Below are 19310 nucleotides of genomic sequence, written 5' to 3'. Positions count from 1 at the left end.
TACTCCACCCCAAGATTGCCAGAATTCATATAGCAATTTGGCAATGTGGTAGGATACAAAATCAATGTCCAGAAATCAGTGGCATTTCTATACACTAACAATGAGACTGAAGAAAGAGAAATTAAGGAGTCAATCCCATTTACAATTGCACCCAAAAGCATAAGATACCTAGGAATAAACCTAACCAAAGAGGTAAAGGATCTATACCCTAAAAACTACAGAACACTTTTGAAAGAAATTGTGGAAGACAAAAAGAGATGGAAAAACATTCCATGCTCATGGATTGGAAAAATTAATATTGTGAAAATGTCTATGCTACCCAGGGCAATTTACACATTCAATGCAATCCCTATCAAAATACCATGGACTTTCTTCTGAGAGTTGGAACAAATCATCTTAAGATTGGTGTGGAATCAGAAAAGACCCCAAAATGCCAGGGGAATATTGAAAAAGAAAACCAGAGTTGGGGTCATCACAATGCCTGATTTCAAGTTGTACTACAGAGTTGTGATCAAGACAGTGTGGTACTGGCACAAAAACAGACCCATAGATCAATGGAACAGAACAGAGAACCCGGAAATGGGCCCTCAACTCTAAGGTCAACTAATATTCAACAAAGTAGGAAGACTATCCATTGGAAAAAGGACAGTCTCTTCAATAAATGGTGCGGGGAAAATTGGACAGTCACATGCAGAAGAATGAAACTAGATCATTCTCTTACACCATGCACAAAGATAAACTCAAAATGGGTAAAAGATCTAAATTTGAGACAAGAATCCATCAAAATGCTAGAGGAGAACATAGGCAATACCCTTTTTGAACTTGGCCACAGTAACATCTTGCAAGAGACATCTATGAAGGCAAGGGAAACAAAAGCAAAAATGAACTATTGAGACTTAATCAAGATAAAAATCTTCTGCACAGCCAGAAGAATAGTCAACAAAACTCAAAGAGAACCTACAGAATGGGAGAAGATATTTGCAAATGACGTATCAGATAAAGGGCTAGTCTCCAAGATCTATAAAGAACTTATTCGGGATCCCTGGGTGGCACAGCGGTTTGGCGCCTGCCTTTGGCCCAGGGCGTGATCCTGGAGACCCGGGATCAAATCCCACATCGGGCTCCCGGTGCATGGAGCCTGCTTCTCCCTCTGCCTATGTCTCTGCCTCTCTCTCTCTCTCTCTGTGACTATCATAAATAAATAAATAAATAATTAAAAAAAAAGAACTTATTCAACTCAACAGCAAAGAAACAAACAATCTAATCATAAAATGGGCAAAAGACCTGAACAGAAATTTCACAGAGGAAGACATAGACATGGCCAACAAGCATGTGAGAAAATGCTCCACATCACTTGCCATCAGGGAAATACAAATCAAAACCACAATGAGATACCACCTCACACCAGTGAGAATGGGGAAAATTAACAAGACAGGAAACAACAAATGTTGGGGAGGATGTGGAGAAAGGGGAACCCTCTTGCTCTGTTGGTGGGAATGTGAACTGGTACAGCCACTCTGAAAAACAGTGTGTTATTTGGATTTCTCCCTTTTTGGAAACTTTTCCCAATTTTAAGTAGCCCATTGGTTGGTTAGGGCCTAGGGACATTTTGAGGTGGGTTGCCTGATGGCCCTGTCTGTATTTAGCCAGGTGGTCACTGTGGGCCCTTTCTACATTGCATCACCCAAGTCTGTTTGCCTAAAAGTGGCCTCTATAGCTCCTTGATTTGTAGATGGATATCTTCTTGCTGTGTCCTCATATGGTCTTTCCTCTGTATGTATGTGTATATCCCTGGTACCTGTTTATGCGTTCTAATTCCCTTTTCTTAGAAGGGGACCAATCAGATTGGATCAGGGACTACCCTAAAGCATCCCTCTAACTCAATCACCTCTTTAAAGACCCCATTTCCAAATGCTGTCACAATCTGAAATACTGGGGATTCAATACATAAATTTTAGGGAAATATAATTCAACCCATTACAGACAGTAATTTTAGGATTTTGAAAGCTAGAAGACACTTTAAAAAGCCACTTTCCCAAAATGTAGCACTGAGGAAACCAGTGATCAGATAATTCAAGCACCTCAAGATTAACCAGGCAGCTTGTTAGATGTCAGAATTCTAATATAGGACACCACGTTTATAGTGAATATATAACTTCCTCAATCTGCCATGTTCCTTCTCTACTTGGACTCATATAATGTTAATACATATCATTTCCAGATTTATTTTTTAAAGATTTTTCTATTCATTCATTTTAGAGAGACAGAGATGGAAACAGCAGAAACATGAGGAGAGGCAGAGAGAGAAGTAGACTCCCCACTGAGCCAGGAACCCAATGTGGGACTCAATCCTAGGACCCTGGGATCATGACCTGAGCTGTAGGCTGATGCTTAACCATCTGAGCCACCCAGGTGCCCCTATTTCCAGAATCCAATAGCAGGGCTGATTCTACAAAGCAAGAACATAAAAGAATGGTAATATATGCCTATATCCTGTGCATACTGTGGTTTTGAATATATATGTATCACTTTTTTTACAGTTCATAAATGTTTTCAGACAAACTTCTGACTAATCTTCTCTTTTGAGGTTTATTTACTTTTAACCTTTTTTTTTTTAAACCAGGAACACTTTTTTCAAGACTCAAGGAAAATACTACCTCTTCATATTAAATATAAACTACATTAAGATTATATAAACACACACACACACACACACACACATCTGTGTGCGTATAATCTAACATAAAATAATTCAATACTTCTGGTCCTGACTTTAAATAACAGTGAACTGACAAGGAAACTGGAAATCTCAATACACTGTGGTTATATATTATGATTTACAGTGGTCCAGGCTGCATACCGGAAGCACACACAGAGAAGGAAACAATGCAGTAAAGGATACGATTGGACAACTTACTAGAGGAGGGAACAAGAGGTCTATCAGGTGAAGGAAAGGAGGTGAGTGGAGATAGATTGAAGAGAGCAATGGGAGTTCAGCAAGTACAGGGCTCAGAAGAGAAACAGAGCATTGCCAGTTTAAAGATTTGAATGTAAGCAGTTCATTCTTCCTAGAATCCAGAGTACCAGAAGTGGGTCTGGTGGGTGGGGAGAAGGAGCAGTGGCTGGGAGAGAGTACATCAGTATATAGATATGAAACTAGACATAGAAACACAGTGCTCAGAATGAAACATCCAGCTTATAATTAAGCTTTGGCAAAACAGAAATTTAGGAGGTGTTAGGGCAATCATATCACAGGATTAAAAATAAACAACAACAAAAAAAAAAAAAAAAAAAAACTCCAGGAGCTTCTTTTTCTCATTTCTCACTGGATATGAGCTGCAACTACTTTTACTGTCTTTTTGCATGGATATGGACAATGATATTGTGGGGGAAATAAAACAGTGCTGCCAACCAAAGACCCCTCTTACATTAAATGAAAGGAAATTTCCAAAAGAAAAGATATATGTATTTTTTTCTTTGAAGAAGGTTAAGTAGGTATATAAAGTAAAGATGCTTGCTAAAAAGGACTGTTAGATATAAACTATCATAATAGTGAGAAGACACATGCATTATTGCCTAATAGGGATATTTTTATTTTATAAATTATCTTATAAATTATTTTATAAAGGAGGCCTAAAAAAACTCCTTTAAGTATTTATTGTGAAAAGATCAGTCAAGCAAAAAAAAAAATATTTGAAAATGAAAAGTTAATTTGACATTTGCCCAAAGGTAAGTAGATGTTCTTAAGTCATGTAACCTGACAAACTCATTTAGACACTTAAGAGTACATTTTGCAGATAATTTATTCTGAAATATCCATCAAGATGTACTTCTACTTGAAAGCAGATTTTGTACTACCATCTTGCTCCTGTATGGACATAATGGCCAATTTATAACACCTGTTCTTAAATATTTTTAGTTCCAGATGGTCTGTTCTAAGCTTTATGGGGCTGATCTTTGGATCTCAAATTACACATGTCAAAGTACTTAACTAAAACTAAAACTATTTTTTTGAGGGAAAAAATAATGTATGTTGTCTAACCACATGTACTCTGGTGTCCTATGTCCCTGTAAAAATGAACTACCCATCTGTCTGAAGGAGAATTCAAGTCCCACATTTTCAAAACAGTGTATCAATAACACTACCTACATATCTTCTATAAAACACGAGTTAGCTTTTACTCTGAGATAGAATACTGACATTTCAAGCTCTTGGGAAGAATTTAGCTATGAATTAATTGTGACCTTGTGTTTACTAATGCTTGCTTGACATATTTAAGATTGTAAGCATTCTATTTCTTTAAGACTTTGAAGTTCTAGCTCTCATCTCAACTAAGCTATGTTATTAGAAAGCAGTTTATATACATTATTTATGTTAGTCTCCATAGAAACACCCTCATTGAGTGATGGTTAATATTTCATTTTTAGCTTTTACAGAGACATGAGAAACTAGACTATTTGCCAAATTTTGTCATATATTATCAAAAATAGCTTTTATGAATGTCAAGTTGATAAAATTCTTCCAGAAATCATTTCTAGTTGAAAAGGCCCAGCTTTTGTAATGTAATTAACTACTCTAATCAGGCAGTTCAAATTCTGAAATGCAGCGTGCTTCTCTTACTCCCTTTTTATCAGGATTCTCAAAGCTATTTTGAAAAAATACTTTTTCTAATGCTTCTTTTCAAACATGTTTTTAATTAGTTTTTTTTTTTCCCTAAAAATACATGTTTGAACTTGTGATGATTAATTTTATGTGTCAATTTGACTGGGTTAAGGGATGCCCAGTTAGCTGGTAGGGTATTTCAGGTTATGTCTGTAAGGGTGTCTCTGGAAGAGGTTAGCATTTGATTCAGTCTCCTTGGGTAAGGAGACTCATGAGCCCCAATGTGGTCAGGCATTATGCAAGCCATTGAGAGCAAGATCATAACAAAAACGACAGAAGGTGTATTCTCTTTCTTTTGGAGATGGAATGTCCATCCACCTTCTCCTGCTTTCAGATATCAGCTTCTCTGGTTCTCAGGCCTTCAGACCCCAGGACTGATGCCAGTGGCTCCCTTGGTTCTCAGGCTTAGGCCTGGGACTTAGTAACACCACCAGCTTTTCTAATTTTCCAATTTTCATAGAAAAGACTGTGGGACTTCTCAGCCTCTGTAACTACATGAACTAATTCCTATAATAAATCTCTTCTCTCTCTCCCTCCCCCTGCCCTCCCTCTCTCTTTGTTTCTCTAGAGAATCCTGACCAATATTTTCCTAATTACTATTGTTGTTGTTGTTTGTGTCAAGGAGAGTGGATTTTTCGGTTAGACATTATGTGTTCATTACCTCATTTCATCCTGAAAACAAAACTGTAAAATCGGTACTACTTGCTTTATAGATGTGACAACAAATATAGAGGGGTTAAGTGACTTTCCAGACATTACCATTAACTTTCAGATCCTGATTTGAGTACAAATCATGCCCACTTCAGCAGTTTATGACTACTGTATCTCTAAGATTTTGGAAGTGAAGAATGAGGTCAAATGCTATGACCTTTATTTATTTTTTTTTAGATGTTATAAGACTTTCTTCCTTCATCTCAAAGGTACCTACAATTTAGGAGGCTTCTGCTGTAAGTCTCACGGAGTCTGTATTAGTTTGCCAGGGTAGCCATAACAAGATATCATAAACTTGTTGTCTTAAACAAGAGAAATTTCTTTCCTCATGGTTCTGCCAGCTAGAAGTCGCAGACTGACCTTTAAAGACTCAAAAGTATATAAACACTACCCTGACAATCATTCTATTCTTCTAGCTGAGGATAGAAGATACACTAACAGAACAGGTATCAAAATACAACTTAACACATCTCAGTATGTCAGCACAGAGCTCAGTAAAATGATATGTATGTATAAAGCATAATTGAAGGTCCCAAATATGAATTTAAGTCATCACAGGGTCTGTATTAATAGAAAGTTGAGAGAGTGAGTGAGGTGAGGGGATCATACAAAATCAATAAGTCAATAAATCAATAATTGTATATCACAAGGGAGAAAAGATATTAGGAAAAGAAGAGATGGCTAGCATGCATGATCTGTTAGACGAACGATCAGAGAAGCTACTCCTTTCTCACGTTAAAACAAATATGGATGTTGATTCTTAATTAGTTACCTACTGAGAGTGTGATCTTTTGACAAGTTAATTTTATTAATTGTTTCATTAATTACACATGAATCTATGATAATAACAAAGATTTTACCTTGGGATTAATGATTCTGTATAACTGCCACATCTAGCACATACTAATTGGTTAATAAATGTTAATTATCTTTCCTTCATTGTTTTGGTTGAGAAAACCTCAATCAGGAGAAAAATTATTATCTAATAGTATCTAATTGTGTCTCCAATTTTCCCATTTCTCTTTTTTCAAGATTGTATTTATTTATTAGAGAGAGAGAGAGCATGAGCGAGTAAGTGGGAAGGGGCAGATGGGGAGAGAGAGGCACAAACAGACTCTGCACTGAACTTGGAGCCTGACACAGGGCTTGATCTCATGACCCTGAGATCATGACCTGAGCCGAAACCAAGAGCAGAATGCTTAACTGACTGAGCTACCCAGGTGCCCCAACTTTCCCATTTCTAAAAAGGAAAGATACAGTTGAATTCAGTATTAAAAAATAAGTCAGTCGGAGAAGGACAAACATTATATGTTCTCATTCATTTGGGGAATATAAATAATAGTGAAATGGAAAATAAGGGAAGGGAGAAGAAATGTGTGGGAAATATCAGAAAGGGAGACAGAACGTAAAGACTGTTAACTCTGGGAAACGAACTAGGGGTGGTAGAAGGGGAGAAGGGCGGGGGGTGGGAGTGAATGGGTGACAGGCACTGGGTGTTATTCTGTATGTTAGTAAATTGAACACCAATAAAAAAAAATTGCAAAAAAATAAAAAAATTAAAAAATTAAAAAAATTAAAAAAAAATTAAAAAAAATAAAAATAAAAATAAAAGGAGTTAATGCAAAGGTAAAATATAATAATATTAAGCTATTATTCAACTAGGTTCTTATGTAAATAGCTCTGTGTCAGAACACATTTGCTCACAGAAGCACAGATTGCCATTTTAGCACATCTTATTACAATTAGCATCACTCTCAAGCAGGACCTGTGGCATAGGCTTACATGTACAAGGGCACCATACCTGGTTTAATACTCTGCAGTTGAGGTCCTGAAACTTCTAATACTTTTTGAAAAGAGGGCTTGCATTTACATTTTACACTGGACCCTACAAACTATGTAGCTGGTCCTACTCCCACTTAACACAATATAGATAGTTGGTACTCTCCTCCTAACTCTTTCAGTATATATTTTTAAAGATTTTATTTATTTATTCACGAGAGACACAGAGAGAGAGGCAGAGACATAGGCAGAGGAAGAAGCAGGCTCCATGCAGGGAGCCCGATATGGGACTTGATCCCCGGACCCCAGGATCACACCTGAGTCAAAGGCCACCCAGGGATCCCTACTATTTATTTTTCTTCTATCTGAAACATTCCCAGCTCTTTTATGGAGTTTTCTCTTTTTTTTTTTTTTTTCACATTCCTCCTAGTGATTATGTATAATTTGTTGAGTTAGGAAGTCTTTCACTCATTCACAATAACTTTACTGAATCACTATGCTTTGCCTAGCATTCCCCTGAGTGAATGGGATGTAGAAGTAAGGAAGCTACAAAATCCTTTCCTTGTGGGAGCTTAAATTCTAATGTTCTTCTCTACCTTTTAGGTAACTGACACATATAATATCAGCAATACAAGAACAAAAATAAACCTATTAGATAGCTTAGATACCTTTCCTTCTAAGTGAAATAAATATTTTTATTTTCCATGGGCAAACATTTTGAGATTTTTTTTGAGCTGGAAGGAAATGTTGATGTCGCCAATCTTATGAATGATAGGGTTTGGGGATAAAGCATTCCTTTAAAGTTGAATTCCTTTTTAATGTGAATCCACTCATTTATTTATTTCATAGTATTTATTGTAGAGCTTCCAGAGCCCAAGACAGATACAAAATATCTACTTAAGTTACAACTAAAAAACTTATTGCAGAATAGGGCTATGATTGAATCAGATATCAGCTGAGGTTACATGGTCTTACAAGATTTAATGACATTTATTTGTGTTTTCTAAGAAAAGTCCTATACAGAACTCAATACCTTTTTCCAGGTACTACATGAATTGCCTCTGCCTTAAATTCCAGTCCCCATTTATACTTCCAAGTTCTTTCTGCCAAGTCATGCATCTCCCTTTTACAACTGTTTCCCCTCAGCCTCTTGCTAATCCAATTGTGAAATACAGCTCTATTCAGTGGATGCAATATACGTTGGAAGCTTGCAAACAACAAAAGTCTTCTGCACTGTACAACTTACAAGTGCATATTAAAAATTTTATTACTATAATTAGTTAGCAAAACTTCATTCTTTATTAGGAATTCTTCCAAGTAAATTATTTGGTCACTCTACAAATCAAACCTTTCTCCTAAATCAAATTTCCTCATTAAGTCTAGCTCCAGACAATGATTTTTATACTACTTTCATTTTTGTATTTTCTGCTCCTTTGGAATTTAATTCAGACACCAAATTCCTACTCATTTCTTATTCAACACATTCATTTCTTGTCAAAGTACTTTATCGGAGTTCTACTTTTCTTGTCTTATAATCACTTAAAGCAAACCAATTTTTTAAAAATATTTTATTTATTTATTCATGAGAGACACAGAAACAGAGAGAGGCAGAGACACAGGCAGAGAGAAAGCAGGCTCCATGCAGGGAGCCCGATGTGGGACTCAATCCCGGGACTCCAGGATCACGCCCTGAGCGGAAGGCAGGCACTCAACCACTGAGCCACCCAGGTGTCCCAGCAAACCAATTTTTAACAAAAGTTTCATTTCTAAGAGGTAACCTCCCATAAGGAGTTAAAATAATGCTTTCAAAAAATGTCAGTAATTGGATGATTTAATATTAGAAAATAATGTACAAAGGTAAAGAAGTGCAGGGTGCTATGGGCATCCAAAGGAGAAGCATTTGCGGGGAATTAGGGTGGGCTGGCTTCCCAATTGAGGTGGCAGTTAGGATGAGAAAAAATGAAACTATATGCTATACATCGATTAAGGAAAGGAAATCATTAAATATCTGAAACCAAAATGAGAAGGTATACTTGGGGAAGTGACAGGAATTCAATATCCCTTGAATATGGAGTACAGGAGATGGATGCAGAAAGGAGGCAAAAGTAGAGCAAGGATATGATCAAAAGGAATATCAAAAAGTTTGAGCTTTTTCCTAAAAATGAAAACACTGAAAGAATATGAATCAAAGTGGTTACAATCAGTGTTCTACTTCAGGTATTATACTATGGCTACAATATTTTTAAAAACGGATTAGAGGGAACAAATGCAAAAAATTCAGAAACTAGACAGGAAATATTGTAGAAATTCAGATGATAAATGATTATAGTTTGAAGTGGGATAATAGCATTGGGAATGAAGAAACAGGAAGAAGTATGAGCTCACCATGAACCAATGTTAACAAAAGTTCACTGAATTTTGAAATTCACTACACATTGGAGAAATTGTTGATTGATGTTTTTTGACATTAAAGGCAAAGTCTATCTGGCTAAACTATCTGTTATTTAAATGTTTTCTGTTGCCCAGGCCAAAGATTTGATCTACACTTTGGAAAAGACAGAAAAAAATCCTTTTACAATTTTTTTTCCCTTTTACAATTTTTAATTTGATTTCCTTAGACAAGGTATCAACAAAGAGAAACAAGTGAGTTAAATAACTTTTCCTTCAAATAAGAGAAATGATTGGATAAGGGACAGATTAGATGCAAACTTAAGATTTCTTTCTTTTATCCTATCAGAGAGTCCCATGCAGTCTTAGGCTTGGGAAGGGCTTTAAAGCACATTCTTTTCATTTCCATATGTGATAAGAGGATTCCTTTTAAAGTTTCTCTTATGAAGGTCACATAACCTAGTGCTTTCAAATTTCAATGTATATACAAATGACTTGAGGATCTTGCTAAAATGCAGATTCCAATTTTGTAGTTCTTGAAAGGAGTATTTTTAATGTTTTAATATGAAATTCTTCATTTTAATAATTTTCCAGCTTTTGCTGATATTGTTTGTAGATTATCTTTGAGTACCAAGGATCTAACTTATACATAAGAGCAATTCCTATTTCATTGCTAATCGCAATATTATGACAAAATAAGAGAGTAGATGATACCTTTTCCACTGTAAAACTCCTTGAATTAATTTGGGGTAACTGATTGATATATATAACTCTCAATAACTCTTAGCGAATTAACTGAGCTAAAGAAGTATCATTTAGTTTAGTTTAAAAGTGCCAGTGTCTAGGGTGCCTGGGTGGCTCAGTTGGCTGAGAAACTGCCTTTGGCTCAGGACACGATCTCAGGGTCCTGGGTTTAAGATCTGTGCCATGCTCCCTGCTCGGCAGAGTCTGCTTCTCCCTGTGTCTCTGCCCCTCCCCAACCCTGCTTATATTCTTTCTTTCTCTTTTTCTCAAATAAATACATTTTAAAAATAAAAATAAAAAGTGTCGATGTAATAAGTCAGTATCTACAACCAAGTTCTTTCACTTTTCTTTACATATTTTACAATTAATAAAAACAGAGATATTTACAGTAGCATCCTTTCAAATTCAGGAAAGAAGCTCCTATTGCTAAACTAAGAAATTTAGAATGAGGGTCAAACCAGAGTGTATGATTTTTATAAACAACTCACAGAATCATTAATAAATCTGAATAGGTTAACTTTGAATATAATTTTCATTAAGAGGCTCTGATGGTTTTTTTTGTTTTGTTTTTTGTTTTTTGTTTTTTACTAATTTAATGTCTGTGTTCTTTTGAAAAACAAGAAAAGAAACCATAAGACAAATATTACTCCTTAAACTTGTTTCTGGACATAATTTCAAAATAAAATATTTGATTTAACAATAATACATGAATTATTACCAGTGGTGAGGTCATGAATATAAATGACCTCGAATAGTTCCACATGACATACGGTCCATCTAAGAAGAGTGAAAAAATTACTAACCTTGTTATTTGACAAATATTCATGCAATTAGGTTGATTTTTGGTTTATTTGTTTTATGCTTAAAATTTACTAACTGATCATTTAAAAACTTTATAACATTTTTTTCTCTGTTCTTTGTTCATGCTTCCTATTTAGCTATGCAACAGAATCAAAGACACATGAATGAACATAGTATCTTTTTAATTATTTGTCCATTTGCAATGAGTATTCTAGTTTTACTATTATTATGAAATTATTGGTTTGGTAGAAGGAATACATAATGACTTAACTAAATCAAAAAGTCACATTTAGATTTCCTAGTAGAAACTTTTTGCTTAGATAAAATGATTTTAAAGAAAAGACTAATACAAACAATATAAGAAGTGTTTTTTCATTGTCTGCATTTTCATGACTTGTCTAAAATGTCCTGTTGCCATTAAATAAACTGTATCAGAAAAATGTGTTTATATTAAAACATAAATATTAAATATAAATATATTTTTAAAGTTGACATATTTAATTTCCAAGTAATCAATTTGCTAACATTAATTAATTACTAACGTCAATTTGGTAAGCAGAGGACTATTAACTCACATGAAGTAGCTACATCCATTTACACAGCTAAAATTCATGTAAAAGTCAACATTCTCAGTCACCATATTGTTTTAGCGAAAAAAGCTCATCTTTTATGAAATAAGTAATTTTCCTTTTTAATTTGGTGGCTCACTGAAGTAACATCTAGAATTATTTTAAAGAGGAGAATCACTGGCCTTCCTTAATCTACAGCTCTCTTACATAAACCTTGAAGCAGGGATCCCTGGGTGGCGCAGCGGTTTGGCGCCTACTTTTGGCCCAGGGCGTGATCCTGGAGACCCGGGATCGAATCCCACATCGGGCTCCCGGTGCATGGAGCCTGCTTCTCCCTCTGCCTGTGTCTCTGCCTCTCTCTCTCTCTCTCTGTGACTATCATAAATAAAAATTAAAAAAAAAAAACCTTGAAGCATAGGATATATTGATTCCAGATAGCTTCTATTGGAAGAAGAAAAAAATAGGTACTTGCTCAAATAGCACAATAATTTTAAGAAAATTTTCCTGGGTATGTAGCCAAATGTTAATTTTCAAATGATGTGTTTTTATCTTTCTTTCACTTTGAAAATCAATTTATGAAAAGTACCTTTAAAAAAAAACTTTCATAAACTCACAAAATTATCCAGATTATCTATTTTGTATTGCCCAAGTTTATGATAGAATTGTTTAATTCTTAATTTTATTTTGTCTTAGTAGATTTGTTGCTGATATTGCCATCTAATATAACTGTAGCAGTATTAACATTTTGCCTCAATAAAAGCGATTCCAGACTTAGATAAGAAGAGACTTTATTTGAAAAGACTAATAAAATAGGGACAATGTTCAGAACTCAGAAATCTGCAAGTATATCAAAATAAGACTGAAAAAGACTTTTCTATTATAGAGAGAAGCAGAGCTTAGCAGAAACTTTTAAGGGTAAGTTGGACAAGCAAGGGGGAATGAATAAAAGAGCATACACAGGTGCCATCTAATAGGAAATGTGTCAGCAGAATCACCTGACTTGGGGATCAGCTGCTAAAAGGACCTGCTCTGCATCTCCATTCTTGCCCAGGGCTGAGGACAAGTCATAGTTCAGCGATCTTTGGGGAAGAGAGAAGCTGGAATAAGGTTTGGTCAAGACAACGGAGAGGGTAAAAAATGGGCAATTGTGAATAATTGGTTAGGAGCTGTGACAATATACTCTACAGGTGTGTGGGGGTGGTGGTAAGTGCATTAATTGGTGGCCAAGAATTTCACTTTGCTGGTAATAAGCTAATTCAATAAGGGTGGTATGTTTGTGGTGTCCTAGAAAGATACTTGGTCTTTATCCTCATTCCTGGATCCTAGAGTTCCTAAAAAACCTTGAAATCAATTTCCTTGATATGAATGATAGTCTATTGTTCTCAAGAGGCAACTTTTGGTGAGCAGGCCCTTAGAGAGCCCATTTAGGATGGGGCTCATCACCAGAAAAAAAACACACTATTAAAAGCTTGGAAATTTTAGCTTCATTTCCCATTTCCCTTTGAGGAGGAAAGGGACTGGAAATTGACTTAATCATCAGTGGGCAGTTACATCTGTATACCAACCCTTAAGCAACAGGGTTTGGAGAGCTCCTAGGCTGATGAACACATGGTGGTGTTGGGATGGTAGCATGCCCAAAGAGTTCAGGGAAGATCCTTGCCACCACCCTCTCTTCCATTTTGGCTATTCCTGAGTTGTATCCTTTATTCAGAAAACCATCAAATGTAAGCAAAGTGTTTTCCTGAGTTCTATGAACCATTCTAGCAAATATTAAATCTGGGAGGGGTTATAGGAACCTCCAAATTTATAGCCTGTTGGTGAGGTGTTTGCAAGGCTTGGGACTTGTGATTGGTATCTGATGAAGGAGGGCAGTCTTGTGGGATTGAACCCCTTTAAACTGTGGGATCTGATTTCCAGGTAAACAATGTCAAAATTGAATCAAATTGTTAGAATACCCTCTTGGTATCAAAGAAGTAGCTTGTGTGAGAAAGAAAACCTTTCAATAATATAAGATCAAAGATTTGTCTGTATTCGATAGTTTAGCCTTTTTTTCCCATTTATAAGCATATCATTAATCCTGACCTATTTCATAAATTCTGCCTATTTATAAGGGAGACTGAATGCAAGAGAGTTTAAAATCGTTAAAAGGTATTCTCACCACTGGAAAAAAAAAAAAAAAAACTTTAGCACAAGTTTTACTGATGGGCCATAGTTTTAAATTTGCATATGAAGGACAGCATATTATTTTCACCTTTCAAGTACTTGGAGACTATTATCATATCTTTAGACAACTGATGCTTAACTAAACAATGCATTTTCAGTTCCTGCAATCTTTCTTCATAACTCAGTGAGTTGATTCCATTAATTATTTCTGCTCTTCTCAGAACTCTTTCCAAATCCCTGTGTATGTCCCATATTAAGGTAAATACAGCACAAAGAAACAAGTCTGGTGTCCTCAGAGTCACAAGCTCCAGGTAATAGATCCATTCTTATCCTTGACTGGGGAAGCCACACTGATCTATCAGTGAAGATCAGGAGCTTCATGGTTTTCAACTGGGGTGAAGCCCAGCTCTTGGTAGATATGGGGTTAAAAGTACCCTCCCTTGTGGGCTCAGCTCCACTTTAAGGAAAATCCAAATCCTCACCTCTGGTGACACATGAAAGGGGCCATTGTTTCAGATCAGTCCTAATAAAGACAGTCTTGCTGTCAATACTGCTGAACTTCTCTATTCGTGATTGTTTTCTTCTTTTTTCTAATCTGAAGAATGAGGCTCTGACTCTGCTCCGAAATTTTATGGCTGGACCCCAAGCCCTTGTACTCATGCTTCTATTCTTCAATATCAAGACTTTTTTCCCAAATAAACAAACAAACAAAAAATATGTACCTATTAAGCATCAGGCACTGTAATGCCTTCTATGCATAACTAATTTCATGTAGTCTCATAGCAAAAATATGGTATAGATATTATTTTCCCACTTTTTCTGGAGAACTTAAACAAATTAACAACTATGATGAACGACTATTAGGCAACAAACATTCAATAGGAACGAGGTTAGGCTGACTGTTCTTTCTATTCTGCTTCCTTGCAGCTCCCAGTCCATGGCCACCGTCCAATGCATTTGCTTACAATGTCCACCGAGTTCTCATCATCCATTTACTTCATGTGGTCAGTTACTTGTAGACACTAATACCTCAAAAAATCTCTTTAGCCTCACCAAACTGAAATTACGGAAGTACAACCCTTCTATGTCTCTGAATTGTTAGGTTTTCCTGCCTTGCCAGTATATATAGCAGAGGTTCTAAAGGTGGGTTTCACAGGTCCCTGGGGGCCCAATATTTTGTTTCAGAGACCTCTGTGATATTCCTAAAGCCACGCAAAACAAAAACAAAGCAAAACTGTGTTGGGAGTTATAAATATATGCTTTCTTCTAGGGCAGTACACTGACTTTGGATACTAGTTAGCCTCATTACAGATGATTAAAGTGGGAGTAATATCATCAAATGTCTTTTCTCATGCTCAGAGCCAGTGATTCTACAGGTGCACTTGATGCATCCACTCATATGTAACTTCTGTTTTCTCTTCACATAAAAGAGAATAATCAAAAGAATTATTTGGTTGGACCACAAATATAGCAAAATATAGGAGGAATATTGTTTTCTTATTTTATCTACTTCATTATTATTTCTCACTCTGTCTCTTTGTCATCTTCTGGGCCATTACCTAAAATTATTTCTCCTTTATGTCATCTTTATTAAAAATATTCATATTATTTTCATTAGTATGTGTATGTGCTCATTTTTACAGTGATATCAAAAGCTATATTAATTACTTCTCGGTTTCTTCGGTGGGAATTTAATAAAATATCCTTTTTTTTTTTTTTTGAGACAGAGAGAGAGAGAGTGTGTGTATCTGCATGCTGGGGGAGGGGCAGAGGGAAGGGTGAGAGAGAATCTTAAGTAGGCTTCATGCTCAGCATGGAGCCCAATGCAGGCCCCATCTCATGTTCCTGAAATCATGATCTGAGCTGAAATCAAAAGTTGGATGCTCAGCTGACAGAGCCACCTAGGTGCCTCAAGATATCCTATTTTTATATGTAGTACATGTTTTTTCTTGAGTTATTCACTTCAAATTACTTTTCTTAATCATAAGTTTTAAACATCCTTACTGAGATGTAGTTCACATGTCATAAAATTCACCCCCTATAGTATACAATACAATGGTTTTTAATATGTTTAAAGAGGTGTGTAACCTTGACCACAATTTAAATTTAGAACATTAAATCAATTCAACAAAAAATCTTAGATCTATTAGTAAGTGCTCCTTTTCCCTCTGTACCCCCTATACAATCCTAGACAACAATTCTGTATTCTGTCTATAGACTTGGCTATTCTGGACATTTATATAAATGGATTCATATAATATATGGTCTTTTGTGAGTGGCTTCTTTTCCTTATAAAGTTCTCAAGTTTTATCCATGTTGTAGCATGTAATAGTAGTTAATTCCTTTTTAACAATATTTAATAATTATCTATCTATCATCAATATTTGCTTATCCATTCATCAGTAGATGATGGGTATTTATTTTCCACTTTTTGATTATTATTAATCATGCTTTCATGATCTTTTGTATACAAGTTTTGGGTTTTGAGGGGGACATGTTTTATTTCCTTGAGTATTTATACATTTATTAACATGCCAGTATACACTGTCTTGATTACTGTAGCTATGAAGTTAAAAAATCCTCCAAATTTGTTCTTTTTCTTTCAAGATTGTTTGAGTCTTCTGCATTTTCATATGCATTCTAGGTTCAGCCTGTCAATTTGTACACACACACACACACAAACATACACACAAATCTAGCTTAGATTTTAACTGGAACTGTGTCGAATATGTAGATCACTTTTGGATTTTGCAGAGGTTTTAGTTAAATATTTATTTATTTATTTATTTATTTATTTATTTATTTATTTATTTACGAGATAGCCAGAGAGTGAGAGACAGAGCATGAGAGAGCACTCGAATGAGGGGAGGGGCAGGGGGAGAGAATCTTCAAGCAGGCTCCCTGCTGAACTGGGAGCCTGATGTGAGGCTCAATCACACTACCCATGGCATCATGACCCGAACTGAAACCAAGAGTTGGATGCTTAACCAACTGAGCTACCCAGGTGCCCCTGTAGATCGTTTTAGAAAATACTGCCATATTAAGACTATTAAGTCTCCTGATCCACAAATATTGGATGCCCTTCGATTAATTCACATCATCTTATTTTTACAATAAAATTGTTTAATTTCATTTCTAGATTGCTCAGTACAGCTATATGGAAATACAATTAAATTTTGTAGATTGCTCTTGTATCCTAAAAACTTGCCAAACTCATGTTAGTTCTAATATTTTTTAAATGAATCCTTTAAAAATTTGTATATGCAAGATCATGTCACTTATAATCATAGGGGTAGATATGTCTCATTCATGTTCTTAAAGGGAAATCATTCAAATTTTAACCAATAAAGATTATTTAACTGTGGAATTTCATAAATGACTTTATCAAAGTTCCTTATTATTCCTAAAATGTTCAGTGATTTTATTATGAAAATCATGGGATTTGTAAATTGATTTTTCTGATTCTATTGAGATTACTGTCCTTTATTCTATTAATATCATATATCACATCAATTGATTTTTAAATGTTAAACCAACCTTGTATTCCAAGGATAAATCTCATTTGTTCAAATTGTATAATCTTTTTTATATTTTTTTCTGGATTTAACTTATACTTTGTTGAGGATTTTTATCTCATAAGGAATATTGATCTTCTGATGTCCTTGTCAAGTATTGGTTTCAGGATAAGATTGGCCTCAAAAGAATATGTTAGGAAGTGTTTCACCTTATATTTTTGGCACATTTATGAAGGATTTGTATTAATTATTCTATAAATACTAGGTGGAAAATACTAGGGAAACCATCTGGATGCAAGCTTTTCTTTGTGAGAAATTTAAAAATTACTAATTCAATCATTTTATTTTTAGGTCTATTCATAATTTTTAGAATTCTTCTGGAATAAGTTTAATAGTTTGTGTTATTCTAGGACTTTGTTAATGTCGTCTAAGTTATCTCACTTCCTGCCATGTAGTTGCCCATAATATTCTTACAATCTTCCATTTCTATAAGGTCTATGGTTATATGCCACTTTCCATCACTGATTTAAGTAATTTGAGTCTTTTTCTTTCCTGGTCATCATATATAAAGTTTTATTGAATGTGCTGATCTTTTCCAAAAATGACTTTTGATTTCATTGAATTTCACTATTATTTTTCTCTTCTGTATTTGACTTATTTCCATGATGTTTATTATTCTCTTCTTGCTTGCTTTTAGTTTGGTCTCTTCTTCTGATTTCCTATTAAAGTGAAATATTTGCCTATTGATTTGACATCTATCTTCGTTTTTTAGGAAAGTGTTAGCAGCTGTAGGTTTCTCTCTTGACATTTTTCAGCTGAAACTCACAGATTTGGTATGTTGTGGGTTAGTTTTATTTATCTAAAATTGCAATTTTCCTTATAACATTATTCGAGTCATTGGTTATTGTGGAATGTGGTGTTTAACTTCCATTTTATATAATCATATGTATCTTAAAGAAGGAGAAGAAAAAAGAACACTATATATTTATAGCATTTATTATACTAGTATTTTTATTTACCTTTATTTTCCATTTCTTTGTATGCATTTGAGTTCTCACCTAATGTCATTCCTTTTCTATAAGAACTTGTCACTTGCCCCTTCTGTACTCTGTCAAATAAATTATGTTTTGAAATGTTATACAACAATATACAACAATACAATAATATACATTTTTAATGCAGTTGTTTTCTAAATATGTCAAGAAAAAAAGGAAAGTCTGCTAGAAACAGAGGCTTTAAGTTGTTATTTATATAGGAATATTTTTATTTCACCTTTTTGAAAGATAGTCTTGCTAGTTATTAAGATTTTTGGTATAGATGCTTTTTTATCTCTTCTTTAGCACTTTGAATGCCATTCCACTGCCTATGGAGTCACTCCTTCTTATCAATCAATCATTCCAGGGTTTCCTTGTGGTAAGTCATTTTCTCTTCTTGCTCTCAAGATTTTCTCTTTCATTTTCAATAATTCGACTATGATGTGTAGAACTCTTTGAATTAATCATACTTGAAGTACATTGAGATCTTTGGATTTGTAGATTGATATTTTTTCAGATTTCAGAAATTTTTCAGCTATCGTGTCTTTGAATGTTTTTCATGACCTTTACTGTCCAAACCTGGTATTTTCATTCTTCATGTGTTGCTGTGCTTAATGGTGTTTCATATTTCTCTGAGGCTCTGTTCATTTTCATTCTTTGTTCTTCCTTGTCATATTATATAATCTTTATTAATGTATCTCAATGTTGGAAATTCTTTTTCCTGCCAGCTGAAATTTACTGTTGAGCCCGTCTAGCATGTTTTTATTCTAGTGTAATTTTCAACTCCAGATTTTAATTTGATTCTTATTTACAATACCACTTTCCTGGTATTCTTTCACGAAGTAATCTTTAGGTATATTTACCTTTAGTTCTGTGAACGCCTTTATAGTGGCTGCTTTGAATTCTTTGTCCAACTTGTCCAACACTGGGGCTTCTTCAAAAG

At 34.9% G+C, this 19310-nt stretch overlaps 1 long non-coding RNA gene across 16 annotated transcripts in view; it reads right to left on the bottom strand.

The window, feature by feature from the left end:
- The window catches only part of LOC106558100, a 267855-nt gene that overhangs the window by 90772 nt on the left and 157773 nt on the right, over positions 1–19310 (bottom strand). For 15 of the 16 annotated variants that reach the window (XR_005382180.1, XR_005382184.1, XR_005382172.1 and 12 more), the window contains one exon: positions 18353–18441. The exons of the other annotated variant lie outside the window; for it this stretch is intronic. This is a non-coding gene — a long non-coding RNA (uncharacterized LOC106558100). The remainder of the gene's footprint in view (positions 1–18352; positions 18442–19310) is intronic. 16 annotated transcript variants of the gene reach the window in all.

The sequence above is a fragment of the Canis lupus genome, chromosome 31, assembly GCF_011100685.1.
Source record: "Canis lupus familiaris isolate Mischka breed German Shepherd chromosome 31, alternate assembly UU_Cfam_GSD_1.0, whole genome shotgun sequence".
In the NCBI taxonomy this organism is placed as follows: domain Eukaryota; kingdom Metazoa; phylum Chordata; class Mammalia; order Carnivora; family Canidae; genus Canis; species Canis lupus.
Note: the sequence above shows the minus strand (reverse complement) of the source record. Positions and strands in the feature narration are given on the sequence as shown.